This window comes from Calidris pugnax, unplaced genomic scaffold (genome assembly GCF_001431845.1).
Source record: "Calidris pugnax isolate Ruff unplaced genomic scaffold, ASM143184v1 scaffold82, whole genome shotgun sequence".
NCBI classification, from domain to species: Eukaryota; Metazoa; Chordata; class Aves; order Charadriiformes; family Scolopacidae; genus Calidris; species Calidris pugnax.
Genome location: NW_015090833.1, coordinates 2,117,044 through 2,136,367, shown reverse-complemented (window position 1 = coordinate 2,136,367; position 19,324 = coordinate 2,117,044). Strand labels below are relative to the sequence as shown.

Genomic DNA, 19,324 nt, shown 5'->3' with positions numbered 1-19,324 from the left:
AAGACAAAAACCTCGCGGAGGAGACAGCTGAGTCACTGAGGAAGTGATTTTTTTTTCATACTGTTTAGGAAACCATCCTGTTCACTTCACAAAAGGATGTTTTCAGAAGTCAACACCCCTGCACATGCATCCAAAGCAGGAGCTCATCACACAATCATGACAGGGCCTTTAAATCAAGTTTAGGCTTCCTAACCGGAAAGCCTGTCAGGTTCCTTCAACACATGTAACACCTGCCTATAGGCAAAAGTCTTTTGTGGCCCCTCTCAGCAAATCTGGTAGAATACAAGCACAGAATTAGTTCACAGATCTTTTTGGCTTACCTTGCCACATGGAAAATCTCAGCATTCCTCTATAACGTTGACCCAGATCTCTTCATCCTGGGCTTGTTAAGTGTTGAAAGAGAGAACTGAAGTTATATCCTCACATATACAGACCCAGTTGATCTTTCACAGCTTAAACTTTAGGTTCAAGTCTTTCCTGTCCTGAGGTTTGTGGAGACTGACAGTGTCACCACTAAGACAAAAACCTCACGGAGGAGACAGCTGAGTCACTGAGGAAGTGATTTTTTTCTCATACTGTTTAGGAAACCATCCTGTTCACTTCACAAAAGGATGTTTTCAGAAGTCAACACCCCTGCACATGCATCCAAAGCAGGAGCTCATCACACAATCATGACAGGGCCTTTAAATCAAGTTTAGGCTTCCTAACCGGAAAGCCTGTCAGGTTCCTTCAACACATGTAACACCTGCCTATAGGCAAAAGTCTTTTGTGGCCCCTCTCAGCAAATCTGGTAGTTTCAGCAGGACCAGGGAGAAAAAAAAAACATTTCCAAAAAAACACCCTTTGCAATTTATCTGCAAAAGCATCTGGCTTCTACTCTTTTCCAGAAGGTATTTCCCCTAGCCCCTACTCTCAAATGAGATCTTAGACACATAAACCACACATCAGATGTGCCTCTGCTGCATCAGATAGCTCTTGTAACATGTGAGATTATGACAGCAACATCTTTTCTTCCATGGCCTCCCATGGCCACCAGCCAAGCCAGCCATGGCCTAAGTTTAGGAATTCTTCATTCCTCAAAGTCACCTGCTACATGAGCAATGCTATGGCTCATCCTTAACCACTACCTGTCCTTCCTATGAGGGAATTGTGCTTCAGCATCCCCCTTGGAAACAACCCTCCCAATGCACACAGCTTAGCCATATCACTCTTCACAAAGTATTATACCTTACAGGAACAGGGCTCATCTTTAAGTGGAAAGGATGAAAGCCAGAAACTGGATGTTCACACAAATCTCATGCTCAGCACAAGCCTTTGAAGGCAGGAAGGCTGGGGAGGGCAGGGTAGACTGGGAAAAACAACACTGTCTGGCTGGAGGATACAGATTGCTTGATTACCACAATAGAGTGTCTGAAGAGTTGTGTTCTCCTCAGCCCCTTCATCCTGCTGAGCTCCACCTCGAGCTACATGGTTGGCACTCTTGTGATAGCATTAACCACTCACTGCAGCTTATAATCAGCTGGAAGGAAAACAATCTGCAGGAAGAACACTGTGCATCAGCATCAATGCCTGCCACCCTCTGCCCCACATACAGCTTCACCTTGAGAAGCTCAGCTCCATCTATACCTCCCACCCAAAAGAACAGGCACTGATGTTCCCAGGCAAGGAGGGATCTGGATGTTGACTTAGAGCCAGCAAGGGTTCAGGAGCTTCCAACCTGCAGATTTGTTTCAAAAGGAACAAAGAATTACCTTCAAGATAAAAACAACAGTTTTATTATCGAAGTTAACTAGGTACTTTGCTTTGAAATACAATTTCTTCCCCAGCATCAAAGGGCTGTTAATTTTAGTCCTGTAGCAAAAAAAAAAAATAGAAAAAATGAAAGCAGCATCTGCTTGGAAGAAATGAATGCAAGATAAAAGGTGTCTGTGACAGAAAGCTGGCAGCAGCATTATGTTTTCTATTCAAGTTTCATCTGGGAACAACAACAACCCTTAAAACATAACAAAAGCTGTGGAAAAACCCTTTCCAAATCCAACAACACAGCCGGAAGATGCAATTTCTCTTCTCCAATTGCTGCAACAGGCAATTGAGGTGAAGAGTCCAGACAAATCCAAACTTGCCATCCCAGTGAAATCAAGCACCTTGGCTTGCTCAAGTCCATGATACCCCCCTTCAGCTTCCAATTCCCTCTTCCCCTCCAAGTCTCCAGAGGGAAAGCAGTTTCCCAGGGATCTCCCTTAGCAAAAAGGAAGCAGAGTCACACCATGACAGAACAATTCCAGAATGTTTGGGCATAAATGGCTTGCAATCCAGCCAGCAGAGAAAGGAAAAAAAGCACTGGCATTTCTTGTCTGCCTAGTACGGTCTGTTCTTTGCAGAGAAACAAGTCAGGATCATCATGAGTTTGTTATAACACAGATTTTTAGACATGCTTAAGTCCAGTTGTGTAACAACAACAGAGGCACTGAAGTTTGTCACAGAAGTGTATCAAGGGTAGGTCACGTGCTCTGTTTCATGTGGATTTACTAGCACTTCACACATTAGGGCCAGAAATGGTAGCTTTTACAGCACTGAAAACATTAGGAAGAGCAGCCACACCAAAGTTTATGTTCTGCAATGCCACTTGCCCCATCTGACCAGGGAGAAGACCTTGCTCTTGTCCACCCCAGTTACCTCTGAGACAGGTCCCAGTAAATATCTTTACTATGTAGACTCATTAGCTTTACTGAGGGTCACCTTGATCTGCCATCCTGAGGTTTCAGGTTGGGAGGGACTGTCTTCTGCCCTTGCCCCACGCATTTTAGTAGCATCAAGCTTCATCTGCTAGAGCTTGGGGCGAGCATCCAGAAAGGACCAGATTGCTAGCACAAAATTACAAGGTACAAGTAGCTCACATGAAAACAGCTATGAAACATGGAACCAACACAAGGCTTGCAGAATCTAAAAGCTATGTTGATTACCATACACACATCTATTGTTTTACTTCAGCCCAGGATTTCTGCAGAGGAAGCACGGATCCCCATCCTTCCACAGATTTTTAATACTGAAAGCTGCTTCTATCCAACCTTTAAACTGTTTGAAACAAGCAAAGAGAAGCCAGAGTGCACTCTGCCTGACCCAACCCACTGCCAGGCTCTAGAAAGATGGGCTCACCTAATTTCTGAGGCAGCTGCCAGAAGCTACACAACTCAAACATTGCTTATATGAGCAAAAAGCCAAAGAAAGCCCCAGACAAACAGGCAGCAGACTACTGCCGAGACATTTGTCAACATTCAGCAAACCACTCCATCAGCGCGCTCCATAAGGTAATGCCTCCACATCCAGGAATACACACAGGCAACAAACCATCTCACAGCAGCTCCCAATAAAGTGCTGAGCTAGGAGGATATTCCTGGCAGACAGATTACACAAGAGACAACTCACGCTGCCAGCTTTACTGGAACACACACAGCAACTCCCCAAAGCAGAGCATTCTGGGATGATGCCTCACTAGATTTCTGACTTGTCATTAGCCAAAAAAGTTTAATGACATGGTTGGACTGTGTTTAACTAAAATTGACCTGGGACATACCATAATTAGGAAGAGAGACACTGTACATCTCAATGAAGCCTACAGCTGGGCACAGCCTCAGCATGACGCAATGTTCTGCTTTCACCATTACCTGAAAGGGTCCTTGGAAATTGCTATGGTTGTTGGAGATAGGCAGGGTGACCAAAACCTTCAGCTGGGTTCTTACATCATACAGCGAAAGGCTTCACATAGCACAGCACAATTTTAGAAAGCCTTTCTAGCCTGACTGCAACTAGACAAATCAGATTTGGAAGCGCAGAGCATGCCAAAATGACATGGATTAAAGCACGTTATACAAACTGTGGTTGCAGGAATACTGCCTTCAGAGGATATCTGTACTGCAAGGTGGCCAGGTCTCCAAGAGCAAATTTTTCCTGGAAATAACAGTTGTGGTAATACAGAACAAATGTTTTTGCCAAACAGCACAACCAGGACAGGCACCCACGGCAGCGTTTGCTGTTGCTTCACTACTGGCCAGTGTCCGGAGTAGCTGGTTCCAGTGGCAAGTAGTGGAATTTGTGCCTTAGTCCTACTGGGACACACTCAGATATTCATTCCTAAGCCAACAGTTTCACTAGCTCTGTAAATAAAGTGATGTTTAAAGTGGAATCCTCATCACCTCCTGTGTGCCAACACAAAGCTGCACCATAATCATTTAGTTTGAGCAACAAAGCAAATCTGTACGATTAGGTCCTACATGGCTAATTTACATAGTGATAGTACCTCTCCATTGGAAAAAAGTGAGTGTGAAGTAACAGAACTGGTCAGGAGATAGTCAGGCTCTGAGCCATGCAGAGGGGATACACTGCTGAAGATGTATCAGCTGAAGAGACAGGCTTTTTGATGGTAAACAGCTTTAAGCGTCACCTTTTCAGATAACATCTGAAAGCACAAAAGTTTTTTACTCTGGGCCACTTCAACATAAACATCCAGATTCACAAGATTAAGTCTTATATGGAGCAGTTCATCTTTACATCCAGCCACAAGAACATTTCTCCCAAATCATTCACTTCCAAAAAGCTCAGCATCATCAAATTACATCAAAAGGCATGACACTGGAATGTGAAAAGACTGCAATTAGAAGTACCCATGATTGAGGAAGGATACTGGAAGGGAAGTTTGTGTAAAGGAAATGGAATCTCCTCCTTTAGGTATCAAGCATCTACCCTGCTTTCAAGGCAGAGCACCATACCAGAGAGTTTGTATAGGGACACTTTTGGCTTTCTAGGCAGTCTGACAGCAGTCCAACACTAACTTTGGGAAAGAGCAGTGAGAAAAGCATTTAAACAGTCTGTGCCTGAAAAACTCTGCCCACCAATAAGCTTAATTTCAGATATCAAAGTAATGCCTAAAGCCTTGCTCTTCTTGTAATTTGGGTTCAAACAATACATTTTCAAAGGTATTTTGCCCTCTCAAAAGTTCAGTAACTGAACAGCTTGCAGCTCTACACAAGACTTCCCTCTGCTCCCCATAACTACGAAACAGATTGGTCTTGTACACAGAGTACACAGCCACAGCTGATAATGAAATGTAGTGCAGAGGTCCAGGAGGCTTGCAAAGCTGACTTGATGCAAAAGTTGTCATTAGCTACCAGCTAGGACAGTCTGCTGCAGAGACAGCAGCTACTAGCACATGAGGTTCCTAAGGAAGGTTCCCTAACTCCCCAAGCAGCGCTGAAATGATCCCTCCTTTAAATTAGAAAGAAGCACAATATCTGCAAGGAAAGCAAAAGATGGTCACTGCTCAATGTCTGAGGTTTATTTGGGGGCAAGGGGGACCCCAAGATGTTTGGGGTTTTTTATCCTTTGTTTCCACTTTCCAAATGCCCTAACACCACCACAGAAGCCCGAGTAAGCAAAGTTTGAAGAACATGCATGTTCACCATCTCTTCCTTCCCTCCCTGGGGCTTCTCAGCAGACTAAACTGTGGGTTTCCTCTTCAAAACAGCAGAATTCCAATACCTGTAACTAAGCCAACAGCTTTCTGCTGTGACTATTCCAGACACTGCCACCTGAGTCCTTTCCATTGAGGTTACCCATTCAAAAACCTCTCTTATGTCAGAAACAGCACAATAGTCAGTGATGGGACAAGTTGATTAGATGTAAGCAAACCTGAGATGTCTTATCTAGGCATTAAACAGCTGCCAGTACTTTCACAGTTCAAAGGCAAGACAAAAGCTGTACAGTCAACCTACCCTCCCAACATACCACAGTCATCACAGGTCCTCATAAGTCAACATGCCTTCTAAATAAGTGTTTAATATAAACATTTGTACAGTCACTTAATTCCTGGTGAACCAAGCTATTTGATGTGGGCCACAGAAAGCTCCCATGACATCAATGGAAAGTTTCCAATTAGGAAACCAACTTTGAAGCACATTAATAGAACTGAAACAGAGAGGAAGAAACCTTGTCGAAACAGTCAAAAGGTCTGCTCTTAAGAAAGATGCACTCAATACACTTAGAAACAAGCAGAAAAGATAAGCTGCCTTGCTTTTTCAGAGTTTAGTGAGTAATAATTGTAGAGATAAGCACAGTTATGGTTAGCTGCTACCTTCGCTATCTAAGCTTCTGTCTCTTCTAAGGCTGGTCAGTCTCAGCCAAAGTATGTTCAACTGTTTGTTTGGTGGTTGTTTTTTTTTTGGCTGCTACTGACTCCTTACTCCTCCTTTTGAGGAGGCTTTGCCAAGATTTGCTGTGTACAAGCACCAGTTTGAAAGCAAGTAGGCCACTGCCACCCACCATTCAATGCACCACAACCTCCCGAACGTGGAAGAGATGTCAACTGTCTAGCCACCCACCATTCAATGCACCACAACCTCCTGAACGTGGAATAGATGTCAACTGTCTAGAATATCTAATGTCTGGAATATCAAACAAAGCCACCACATCCAACAGTATTTTCCTTCCTTAAAAACCTCACGCCAGACAAAAAAACAACTTACCTTGCAGTTTCATTTCTACAGTTAATTTGAACAAAGCCACCACATCCAACAGTATTTTCCGTCCTTAAAAACCTCACGCCAGAAAAAAAAAAAACACAACTTACCTTGCAGTTTTATTTCTACAGTCAATTTGCTACCCTACTGCTTTTAATACTCAATGAAAATATTAGCTGAAGTCACCCTACACACCCATCCCCTGCAGATAATCCCAATGCTTTGGTGATACCCTACTAGGACTTGAATACTCTGGCTAGAGATACTCACTTTGGATAAATGCATCTAGGGATGTATTAATTGGACTGCCCAGCTTTTCTATCACAATTGCAAGCAAAAATGGGTTGCAATCACCAACCTGCGAAGCCATCTCTTTGCCTGCTGCCAGCCTGCCACCTGCTGGGCCATCTGCCTTGTCCCCTCAGGCCTAAGGACATGACTTCCATTTGATACCTATTCATCACCACAACCCTGGGTCAGACAGTTTCCATGACAAGCTTGTTTTGTGGGTGCCTTTGGACATGCCAAAATGAGATTTAAGAGTATTATTGAACGCTGCATTAGCACAAAAAACATCTTGCCAGTAAAATTACTGATGAGCCTTCTGCTGTAGTGTTTTGCACCTTGAAATGGAGAAATCCATGACACCAGATGTTTTTGAAGAACAGTCCAGAATGGAGATTGGCTGGCATTTTGTTTTGGAAAGTTTGAAGACAACCTAATTCAAATAACAGCACATGCCTCCAAAAAAGTAGTGGCTATAATACCCCATCCTTCCTTTTCACCTTAGGAGAAAGTTACCATGAGCTTGAAAATCACTCTCAAATACACAGGGTGATTTGTCAGTCTTAATATACGGTCTACAGGTCACTGCTTCCCAGTGCCCACTAAGGTCTTAGCTGCATGAAGAAATTTCTTCCTGCTTAAAGCTCTAGAACCATGCAATTCTTGTTTCATACCAGGAAGAGCCAAACCAGTAACAGCCATCCTTCTCCATTTTCACACAATCCAGCTGAGGATAAGCCATATATCTTACCTTGCTCTTGTATGTTCCTAGATGCTTATCAAAAACCATGCCATCCTTCCAGCCTAAAGCCCAAACCTGCTTCTGCCTACTAAGCTTAGTCAGGGGACACTGCTCGTGTCCCATCAGCAATGGGCATGCAGTCAATGGAAATCCTGTTTTTCCCCACTGTTAATGTGGACACATGGCTGTGCCCACAGCACCAAATAGAGCTCTCCTACCTGGAGGGGTCTGGCTGGGCAGGGAACACCAGCACATACAGCCATATCCCTTCTCCTGGTTTGAGCAACAAGGATTAATTTCTCTTTCAGTAATTTTACTTTCCAGTAAGGCCTCTCAATCCTTGGGAAAACTGCATTTTTAGAAGACTCTAGTGTCTGAATTTCTGAAAATATTTACTTTGCAGCCAGCTATGGTATGTGGGTTTCAAGGTCTCGGTGTTTTCGAGCTTGCCAGGTGTGGGAACACAGCTTCCTACTGATAGAACTGGCTGAGTATAATCCTTGTATATTTTATATTGGTTCTCTAGTATTAATGTTAATTATTTAGGCTTACTCTATTAAATCTGTTTATATTTCAACCCTCAGGTTTCCTTGGTTTTCCCCGATTCCCCTTCCTGTGTAGGGAGGGGTCATCGGGTGATAGGATAATTGTCTAAATGACAATAAATTGTTGTGGGTTCTTCACACCATAACACCCTACAAAGGGCAAAGATTGAAGGTGCCTCACAAGTCAGAGCCGAATTACTTTTTGGAAAAAAAAATGTAAAGCAGAAAGTCCTTATAAAAAAACACCACCAAGTATGTCTGCAAGTATACCTAGCAGCAAAGATCCTCCTCATCCGAAACTAATAAGCTCTATAAAGCAGCAGATTCATTGGAATTCCTTGTAGGCAAACATCTGGACATATCTGCCATCCTGGAGCAAGCTTTCTCTCAAAGAACGGTGCTCTGGCTACGGAGCAATCAGGGGGGGTCATTGCACAATCACAGCCTCCCTGCAGATGTGGGTTATCGCTCCTTCCAGGCTCTCTACCTGGGTGTCCCCTCCCACTTGAAGTGTTGACACACAAAGCTGTGTAATGTCTGGAATATCAAACAAAGCCCCCACATCCAACAGTATTTTCCGTCCTTAAAAACCTCCCGCCAGAAAAAAAAAAAACACAACTTACCTTGCAGTTTTATTTCTACAGTCAATTTGCTACCCTACTGCTTTTAATACTCAATGAAAATATTAGCTGAAGTCACCCTACACACCCATCCCCTGCAGATAATCCCAATGCTTTGGTGATACCCTACTAGGACTTGAATACTCTGGCTAGAGATACTCACTTTGGATAAATGCATCTAGGGATGTATTAATTGGACTGCCCAGCTTTTCTATCACAATTGCAAGCAAAAATGGGTTGCAATCACCAACCTGCGAAGCCATCTCTTTGCCTGCTGCCAGCCTGCCACCTGCTGGGCCATCTGCTTTGTCCCCTCAGGCCTAAGGACATGACGTCACCCTACACACCCATCCCCTGCAGATAATCCCAATGCTTTGGTGATACCCTACTAGGACTTGAATACTCTGGCTAGAGATACTCACTTTGGATAAATGCATCTAGGGATGTATTAATTGGACTGCCCAGCTTTTCTATCACAATTGCAAGCAAAAATGGGTTGCAATCACCAACCTGCGAAGCCATCTCTTTGCCTGCTGCCAGCCTGCCACCTGCTGGGCCATCTGCTTTGTCCCCTCAGGCCTAAGGACATGACTTCCATTTGATACCTATTCATCACCACAACCCTGGGTCAGACAGTTTCCATGACAAGCTTGTTTTGTGGGTGCCTTTGGACATGCCAAAATGAGATTTAAGAGTATTATTGAACGCTGCATTAGCACAAAAAACATCTTGACTTCCATTTGATACCTATTCATCACCACAACCCTGGGTCAGACAGTTTCCATGACAAGCTTGTTTTGTGGGTGCCTTTGGACATGCCAAAATGAGATTTAAGAGTATTATTGAACGCTGCATTAGCACAAAAAACATCTTGCCAGTAAAATTACTGATGAGCCTTCTGCTGTAGTGTTTTGCACCTTGAAATGGAGAAATCCATGACACCAGATGTTTTTGAAGAACAGTCCAGAATGGAGATTGGCTGGCATTTTGTTTTGGAAAGTTTGAAGACAACCTAATTCAAATAACAGCACATGCCTCCAAAAAAGTAGTGGCTATAATACCCCATCCTTCCTTTTCACCTTAGGAGAAAGTTACCATGAGCTTGAAAATCACTCTCAAATACACAGGGTGATTTGTCAGTCTTAATATACGGTCTACAGGTCACTGCTTCCCAGTGCCCACTAAGGTCTTAGCTGCATGAAGAAATTTCTTCCTGCTTAAAACTCTAGAGCCATGCAATTCTTGTTTCATAGCAGGAAGAGCCAAACCAGTAACAGCCATCCTTCTCCATTTTCACACAATCCAGCTGAGGATAAGCCTCTCCATTTTCACACAATCCAGCTGAGGATAGGCCATATATATGAATATATATATATCTTACCTTGCTCTTGTATGTTCCTAGATGCTTATCAAAAACCATGCCATCCTTCCAGCCTAAAGCCCAAACCTGCTTCTGCCTACTAAGCTTAGTCAGGGGACACTGCTCGTGTCCCATCAGCAATGGGCATGCAGTCAATGGAAATCCTGTTTTTCCCCACTGTTAATGTGGACACATGGCTGTGCCCACAGCACCAAATGAAATCCTGTTTTTCCCCACTGTTAATGTGGGCACCAAGCAGAGCTCTCCTACCTGGAGGGGTCTGGCTGGGCAGGGAACACCAGCACATACAGCCATATCCCTTCTCCTGGTTTGAGCAACAAGGATTAATTTCTCTTTCAGTAATTTTACTTTCCAGTAAGGCCTCTCTTAATCTCAAAAGCCATGCCATCCTTCCAGCCTAAAGCCCAAACCTGCTTCTGCCTACTAAGCTTAGTCAGGGGACACTGCTCGTGTCCCATCAGCAATGGGCATGCAGTCAATGGAAATCCTGTTTTTCCCCACTGTTAATGTGGGCACCAAGCAGAGCTCTCCTACCTGGAGGGGTCTGGCTGGGCAGGGAACACCAGCACATACAGCCATATCCCTTCTCCTGGTTTGAGCAACAAGGATTAATTTCTCTTTCAGTAATTTTACTTTCCAGTAAGGCCTCTCTCAATCCTTGGGAAAACTGCATTTTTAGAAGACTCTAGTGTCTGAATTTCTGAAAATATTTACTTTGCAGCTAGCTATGGTATGTGGGTTTCAAGGTCTCGGTGTTTTCGAGCTTGCCAGGTGTGGGAACACAGCTTCCTACTGATAGAACTGGCTGAGTATAATCCTTGTATATTTTATATTGGTTCTCTAGTATTAATGTTAATTATTTAGGCTTACTCTATTAAATCTGTTTATATTTCAACCCTCAGGTTTCCTTGGTTTTCCCCGATTCCCCTTCCTGTGTAGGGAGGGGTCATCGGGTGATAGGATAATTGTCTAAATGACAATAAATTGTTGTGGGTTCTTCACGCCATAACACCCTACAAAGGGCAAAGACTGAAGGCGCCTCACGAGTCAGAGCCAAATTACTTTTTGGAGAAAACATGTACAGCAGAAAGTCCTTATAGACAATAAATTGTTGTGGGTTCTTCACACCATAACACCCTACAAAGGGCAAAGATTGAAGGTGCCTCACAAGTCAGAGCCGAATTACTTTTTGGAAAAAAAAATGTAAAGCAGAAAGTCCTTATAAAAAAACACCACCAAGTATGTCTGCAAGTATACCTAGCAGCAAAGATCCTCCTCATCCGAAACTAATAAGCTCTATAAAGCAGCAGATTCATTGGAATTCCTTGTAGGCAAACATCTGGACATATCTGCCATCCTGGAGCAAGCTTTCTCTCAAAGAACGGTGCTCTGGCTACGGAGCAATCAGGGGGGGTCATTGCACAATCACAGCCTCCCTGCAGATGTGGGTTATCGCTCCTTCCAGGCTCTCTACCTGGGTGTCCCCTCCCACTTGAAGTGTTGACACACAAAGCTGTGCCTCTTGCAAATCCAGTTCAGTGTCCACACACCGGGCTTTATCTGATTACTCAGATAAAGCCTCGGGATTTAATGTTATTCATGCCAAAAGTGCAGATTTGGGCCCATGTGGGCACATATGACCTGCCCCTTCAACAATCCCACTGGAAGGCAACATCTTACAGCCACCGGGCACACCTCAAACCCAGAGGATCAGAAGCACATGAGGAACACCAGTACCTTGATAAAACAGGAAAGATTCAGCTGGAGAACATGTAGAAGAAGCCTTCCAAGAAAGATTCCAGTTCCTTCAAAAGCTGCTTCTTGCAAACACCAAGTTCAGAAAGTTCCAGGACAAATCTCAGCCACTGAAATGGACCAATATTGATAAACAGAAGATGCACACTTCGCCCTTTCTGCTTCTCCCCATCTCAACATACAGCAAGTCAAATCCACAACTTGGAAAACCAGTAGCATACTTCCATGCTGGTCCGCCTTCACTCCCTGGATTTTCACCATTACCCAAGCTCACAGCTACTTGACAGCAAATTAGCTGCCCCTTTTTAACTTCAACACAGCAGCTGTACCTTGGCAAGACATTGTGCCACATACCTAACCTTACAGCAATATCCTGCTGGAAACAGTGCCATGTGTGCAGCCCTTCTGCCCTTTTCATCTCGGGCTGCAAACTAAGCTTTGCTAGCAAGATCTAAGAGATGTAGGAGCCTGAATCAATACCAGAGTCGAGTTTGAGGCTGAAACCACTTATAACTGCCTCTCTGATCCTTGTTGGAAGAGGGACACACAGCACTCCAAAAAAAAGTCCAGGAAAGCACTGCCCTGGCTCACAAAAAATAATGAAACATGTTCATTAGATTGATTCCCTCCCACCCCCAGCTCCAGTTCCAGCTGGAAGCACACAACATGCCACACGGAAAACCCCAGAACATTAGTAGTGAAACTGTGTGGGACATCAGGCACGGAACCCAAGCGTTCAAGCCAGCAGTGCAGAACCTTGAGAGCAAGCTGCAGGGTGACACCACCACCGCCCGGCCTGCAGCCGCTCAGGACTATCACATAACCCCAGAATGGAAAGTCCAAGCAGCTGCAATTCCTGCCCACGGGAGTCAAGCCAGGTACTTTCTGGATTCACACAGGCCCCGGACCTCTTTTCAGCAGAAGAGTCAACAGGTTTCTTCCGCAGGTGTTGAACAGTTCATAGGAACTAGGGCATAAACACTAGTTCTCCCAGTTTAGCTTATCCCTGACCAGCTGGTCCACAGAGGTTCAGATATTTCTTTATATGGGCACCACTTGAAACAAAGTCCCAGGTGGACTAGTTCTGTGGGATTAGTATGGAACAAAAAGCAACCCCTCCCTCATTGTCCAAGTTCAAGACCGTGACCAGTTTAGCCTATAAATAGCACGGGGAGGCTGTCTATCAAAGAGACAGGCCACATGTAGAACTGCTGACAACACAGCACCAACCTCATCCATCCCACATACCCAGTGTCCCCAATTCCTCCACAGTACAGACCAAAGACAACTGTTTGAAAGCATTTCAAGGGCCATTATTCTCTTCTCACTGAGAAGAAATGCTTCTTTCCCCGCAGCACAACTCATTAGGCTACACCACTACAGACCAGGGATCCTGAAGCACCGTACAACAAGGGGTTAGGGCATTTCAGTGAGAACTGCACTTCAGCAAACTCCAGGACTGCCTTCAAGCCTCCAAACGCCGTAGCTGGAATACAGGCAGTTTTCATGTCTCTACTTAATGTAGAGTTTCGCTTCCAAAAGGCCATTCAAACCAGAAGTTATCCACAGTGAAGTTCTTAAAAGTTTAAACTAAGATTTTTCTAAACATCTGAGACCAATGTAGCCTTCTCATGTAGAGAACAGCTTGGCCTTACCCCTTGCTTGCTTTTCTTGGCTGTTTACCATCTGTGGCTCACGTTCTTTAGAACTAAGTTGTTTCTGCAATTTTTGTGCGACCGAGTGCCTTTGTACATTTATGGTGTCAAGGCCCCATCTGGGATCTCCTCAGGACAGATTCCTGACTTGATAACATACCAGCTATCCAAAGAAAGCAGTTTGAAACTAACATCTACACAGCTGCTCCGACTTACAGGCTTCATCAAATTCCCCTCCCAGGCTCAAAGAAAAAGCCCATGTTTGGTAACTCCATTTAGACATCACCACCTTCTGCCCCAAAGCTCTCAAGTCAGAAGTTGTTGCTCTCACTTTGAAATCAGGCAGATGGTTTTTTGGTTTATTTTTTTAAAAAAAGTAAAAAGCTTTCTCCTCCCAGGGAAAGTTTTGCAGGTTAAAAGCTTTAGTTAGAAATCTGTCTTATGTTCTAGAACTAGCAGAGCTGTTAAGACAAGAAAATGTTGGTGGAGAAGACTCTCCAGGGTTAAAGAAAGAAGATAAGGCAAGGGCAGGTGGCTGTTTCTCTACTAAGATGAGAAAAAGATGTTAACCCAGAAATACTTAAAGTTCAATGCTTCTTAAGCACAACACAAACACAGAAGGGAGGATGGCAAGACATCTACCACATCAATGAAAGACTGGGAAGTCGAAGGCATGCTAAGTCCCCCAGTCCTGGCTGTGGCAACTCCACATCATGGACAGAAGAGCCACTTCCCACCTCTTCCAAAAACCCCTGCATTATAAGTCTTTTCTAGTCCAACTGCTTCGATGAGCTACAGGGTAAAGCCCATTAAATAAAACCCGATATTACCATCCATCCCTTCCAAAGGTGATCAGGAAAGAGAAGCATTAGCTTTGTTTTCTCCCCCTTTATAAACCCTAAAGCAAATCGTTGAGTGACTGAAGCAAGGCCACACATTGAGTCAGCTGTATAGAAAGGATTAGCCCACAGCTGTCCCTGGCTTGCAGCCCTACACTCATCCCTCTAAGCCACAGTCCCTGGGGCACAGAGGATACTGTCACATCACCACAAGCACCAGCTGGCCTGGAAAACTCTGGACCTTAAGCCCAACCCCAAGCGTGACAACATATGACAAAGAACTGTCCCCAGCAATCACGACACAGCACCAAGCACCCATCTTACTAATGAGGACTTGCATCTTCTCACCCCAGTGGGTGAGGTCCAGAGCTCAAACTCCCTCTAAGCCACAGTCCCTGGGGCACAGAGGATACTGTCACATCACCACAAGCACCAGCTGGCCTGGAAAACTCTGGACCTTAAGCCCAACCCCAAGCATGACAACATATGACAAAGAACTGTCCCCAGCAGTCACGAGACAGCACCAAGCACCCATCTTACTAATGAGCACTTGCATCTGCTCACCCCAGTGGTTGAGGTCCAGAGCTCAAACATGTAGTTAACATGCTGAGAAATACTTCTCCCCTCTCTACTCTCCACAGGGGCACAGGTACAGCACCCAGGCAGTCCGGTGGGCTGGGACAGCTTAAGTTTTACTCAATTTCAGCTCAACAGCAGGATGCTATTCATGTTTCAGCTGACTGTTCTGCCAGTACCTTACTCACTGCCTTCACATGCTGGGAGTGGACCTCAATATAGCATCCAGCTCACACTAAATCTATTTTCCTAGGGAAAGTCTCCTGTATTTCCTTCCCTTAAACGATACACAGTGTCGAAGCAACTTGTGCCACCCCTCAGCTACAGAAGAAAGTAGCTCCCGTACCCAATTAGCTGCCAGAATGAACACTAAATCACATTCACTGTGTAAAAAACACTCCTTTGTCACACAGTGTGTGCAGACGGGCACCTCTGGAGCATCACTAACTCCCGAGTCTCTTCAGGATCAAACCCGCACCAGCACAGCCTCATTTCAGAGCTCAGACAGGTTTAAGACCCCACTGCACCCCTGTTTTAGGCAGAGGTAGACATGTTCTCTAGTAACTAGCTAAGAAGTCACTATCAGAAAGTTGCTGGCTTTTAAATCCCCCATAATAGGATGCATTTGCAACAGACATTTTGGTTGAAGAAGAAACCTTCATAGTTCAAGGAGAAGCATTCAGCTGGAATGAATGCAAGGGAGGGAAGTCAAGCCTTGCCTAGGAAGACACAGGGATTTGTTAGCACTTTAGTGCTTGGTTGGTTATTCCAATCACTGAACAGGAGGAGGATTTCACTGCCACCAAGAATGTCAATTTCTGCAACTAAGTCAGGGAAGAATTGCCAAACAAATAGATACTTAACAACACTGTCAAGACATGTGTTTGAGTGTTTGCTACAGAGTCACAAGTTTATCAGGGAAAATAACTAGGACAAAAGTAAGTCAGTGAAAGAGCTAGAGAGACGGCCATTCTCTTGCTCTCAAACTTCTTCCGTGTGACATTTATGTGAAGCTGTTTGTGCAGAGGTACAGCAGAAGCTAAGCGTTCCAGTCTGTCCTTTGGTGGAAGTAACAGGGTAGATAACATTGTTCTTGACCCCTCAGCTGTGAGACAAGAAGAAGCAGTTGGATAAGGACACCATACGAGTTCTCCCAGTGGCACGCACCAAACCAGACAGCCTGGTTTCCAATAGCACACTCATATCCTTCAGACAACTTGGTTTGCCCTTCTCTCCTCCCATGTGTAAGACAAGGCTGCATCTCAGTCACACTCAGCACTACATTTACACATTATATTTAATTTCTACAAGTCACTGTAATTCCTCCAGGAAATCATCCTGCCACGTACAAGAGTGAGTTTCCTTCAGTCTCCTGTCATGCTCAGTTGCTCCAATAAGACTGCTGGACTTTTCTAAGACAGATCCATTATATATTCTTTTTAGGCTTGATGCGACTTCACCCAAAGTATTACCACCTGGAAGAGAATTTCCTGATCAGCACAACAGACCAGTTTGCTTTTGCCCAGGATCTTCCAAAACATTACCTATGAGGGCAGAGATGTAGAGAGTTAAGAGGAAATCTATGAACAATCCCTTCCCTGCTTCTTTAGAAGAGGTGACATTGCTTTAGTAGTCCCTGGGGAAGGACAGTTAACACTGGCACTTTTTCCCCCACCATATGCTTGGCAACTGGTACTTTAGGTTCTCACACGCGGTACACTGTGTTCGGCCATCGCCTCTAGCACATACCCCACCTTTGCTAAAGACAACTGCACTCATCCCACCCCACTTCTCCAGAAGTTATTTATTGAAGCAGTGGCAGCTGTAGCAGTTACTCACATGGAAGATTTTTTGGTTGCTCAGAGCAGTGTATTAACTGGAAGTGAGTCAACACCTTGACATCAACCCACTCTGCAGTGACCACCAGCAAAAGAGTCCAGTGCCTGCAGTTTGGTAACCGTGGTTCTCAGACATTTACTCACTTTTATCCTGCAGGCATTACACAGCTTTGTCTGGAAGCAACTAATGTCTAACTTCCATCTTGTACCAGCAACTTCACTTGCTCCGTCACATCACACTCGTGCAGGCATAAAGGAGCAGGGCAGCAGTTCCACAGCCAGCCACATCCATAGCCTTTGGGACAGTCAAAGTTAGGGAAATTCATACCAAAACAGAGCTTATGAGTATAATCCATGCAGGTCCAGTAAGCTGTTTCTCCACTGCTATAATGCTACATCACCCCACTAATTAATGCATGTACAAACCTCCTTCCACAAGGCATGAGGATAAGCACATCCCAGCTGAGGTTATCTCATTGATACCCCCTGCCAACACCAGTTACCCCTCCCTCCCCTTATCAACATAAGTCCTCAGTGACTCCAGCCTCAGTCAGTACCTGTGTACTACAGCCCAAAACTATAAGCACAGCTTGCACTGCCCTATCAGAGCTGCCAACCAGCTGCCAACTCCAGTGTATTCAGTGGCACAAGCCACAAAACTTGACTGAGATGCAAACCTCAGCCAGCCACAGAGCACACTCCCTTCCAGATCTTCAAAAACTACATTGTCACTTGGAAGATAAACTTTCAGCACGGGCTGCAGTTGTTCACAAAGCCTGGCACACACCGTGTCCCGACTGGCTCACCAGCTATGGATTTTTAATTCCAGTAACTTCATGAATTCTTAATTAGCCCTCGCAAGACAGACTTACAAGACAAGTCTCCCTTGCAGACTGCTGTCACTTTTTCTGAGGAAAGGAAATGTAGGGGACCAGGGGAAAAAAATAAAAAAAAGGACAGAGGAGAGCAACAAGCAGAAGGACTTTTTCCACATCGAGCATCAAGCGGCAGTGAAGTGACTCCATGCAAATGCAGCACATTTCAGCCAGCCAGTTCCTGGAACACAAACCCACAGTTCAGAAGTATCTAACATAAGTTTACAAACAAACTCCAGCCACATGATAATGTACTTCAGTAACCTCTGAAGCAGAGGAGGAGGCTGCAGCAGCCTGCTGCTGATGTACCATGCCCCCCAGAGGAATACGCTGCTGAGGTCCACCCCTTGTCTTCAAGGGGGGAGAAGAATAAATTGCTCATTACACATCCATCATCAAAACTACTGAGCACGCTGCCAGGGCCAGTGGCCAGGGACACTGACAGAGCAGGGAGGAGAAAGGAGCAGTAGCCACTGGTTGGTCAGGGAGGACGCTCCTCCACAAGCCCCTTAAGTGCTTCTCAGCATCAATGTTCACGTTATAAACAGTAACAGGGCTCCATCACAATCCCAGTAGGTCCCTCATCAACTCACCACAGAAACATCCTTCCTCAGAGGCCGGGTTAGCCACTTTGACCCCCTCCATCCTACAGCCAGGTCTCCTTCACTGCAAGCCACTGGAAACTCCACAGTTTGGTCCCAGTAATGTAGCAGTCAACCCAGCAACTCTAAGCTGCTCACCCCACCACGCTGTGCAGTGCGGGGTCTGCTGTAGGAATCAGACATCAGGGAGGTGGAAAAAGCAAAGATTGCTTCCAGAACAAAAGGTTTGTAAATTCATCCTACATCAGTATTAGAAAAAAAAAAAGAAAGAAAAAAAAAAGAGAGCTGATCTTTCTCCAAGGTAGCAACTCCCATTTTTACAATCGTTTTGTAAACTTCCTTATCTTAAGCAACAGCTCAGACAATTCACAGCTTTCTAACCAGGCACAGCCATCAGCTGCACTGACCACCCCCTGCTCAGCCAGGTAAGGAGAACAAACGGTGTATTTCAGCACAGGGCTACAGCGAGATCCATCTGTCCTCATAACAACAGTCTGGGTACCTCAGAGAGAGGGTTATACAACTTCCCATTGTCACAGCATAAGTTTAAGTCATAAAAAACAAGACATATTAATCAGACCTTGCGAGGTGTGCCCCGAGACCACCACCGTAACCCCAGACACCGCACGAACCCCCCGGATCCCTCAGGAGATGGAGATCTCCGAGCTGACACCATCGGTGTTTGCGTTTCAAACCCAGGGGCAGCCACGCCAGCTGCCCCCCGCATCCTCCCCCGCATCCCCCGCAGCCTTCCGAACCCCCGCAACCCTCCGGGGCTGCCCCGTGAGCCCCAACCACCGGGAACCTACCCCACCGCCACCCGCGCTCCCCGGGAACGGGGCCTTCCGTGCCCACCCGGGGCTTTGCGGAGCTTGGCCTCGCCCGGGCCTGGCGTTTGCGGCTGTTCTGTGAAGCTGGCACCGATGGCGGGCAGCTGGCGGGGCCGGGAGGGGAGACCCGCTCCGCGCCCGCCGGGAAGGGCGGAGGAAGGGAGAGAGGGAGGCGGAGGCCGCGGCACCCAGCGCCTGAGGCGAGAAGCCCGCGGGGCCGGTCACCGCCGCCCCGGGGAAGGGCCCGCCGCGGAGCCACCCCGGGCCCG

The 19,324-nt window shown here is 45.6% G+C and overlaps 1 protein-coding gene across 2 annotated transcripts in view; it reads right to left on the bottom strand.

Moving 5' to 3' along the window:
• SPSB1 (splA/ryanodine receptor domain and SOCS box containing 1) overlaps window positions 1-18,391 on the bottom strand; it is a 57,954-nt gene extending 39,563 nt beyond the window's left edge. The window contains exon 1 of one of the 2 annotated variants that reach the window (XM_014941484.1): window positions 18,217-18,391. The gene's annotated coding sequence lies outside the window, so the exon portion shown is untranslated. Of the gene's footprint in view, window positions 1-11,822; window positions 11,944-18,216 lie in introns of those variants that run through there. The other variant, XM_014941486.1, reaches the window with a different exon arrangement.
• Window positions 18,392-19,324: the final 933 nt, after the last annotated feature.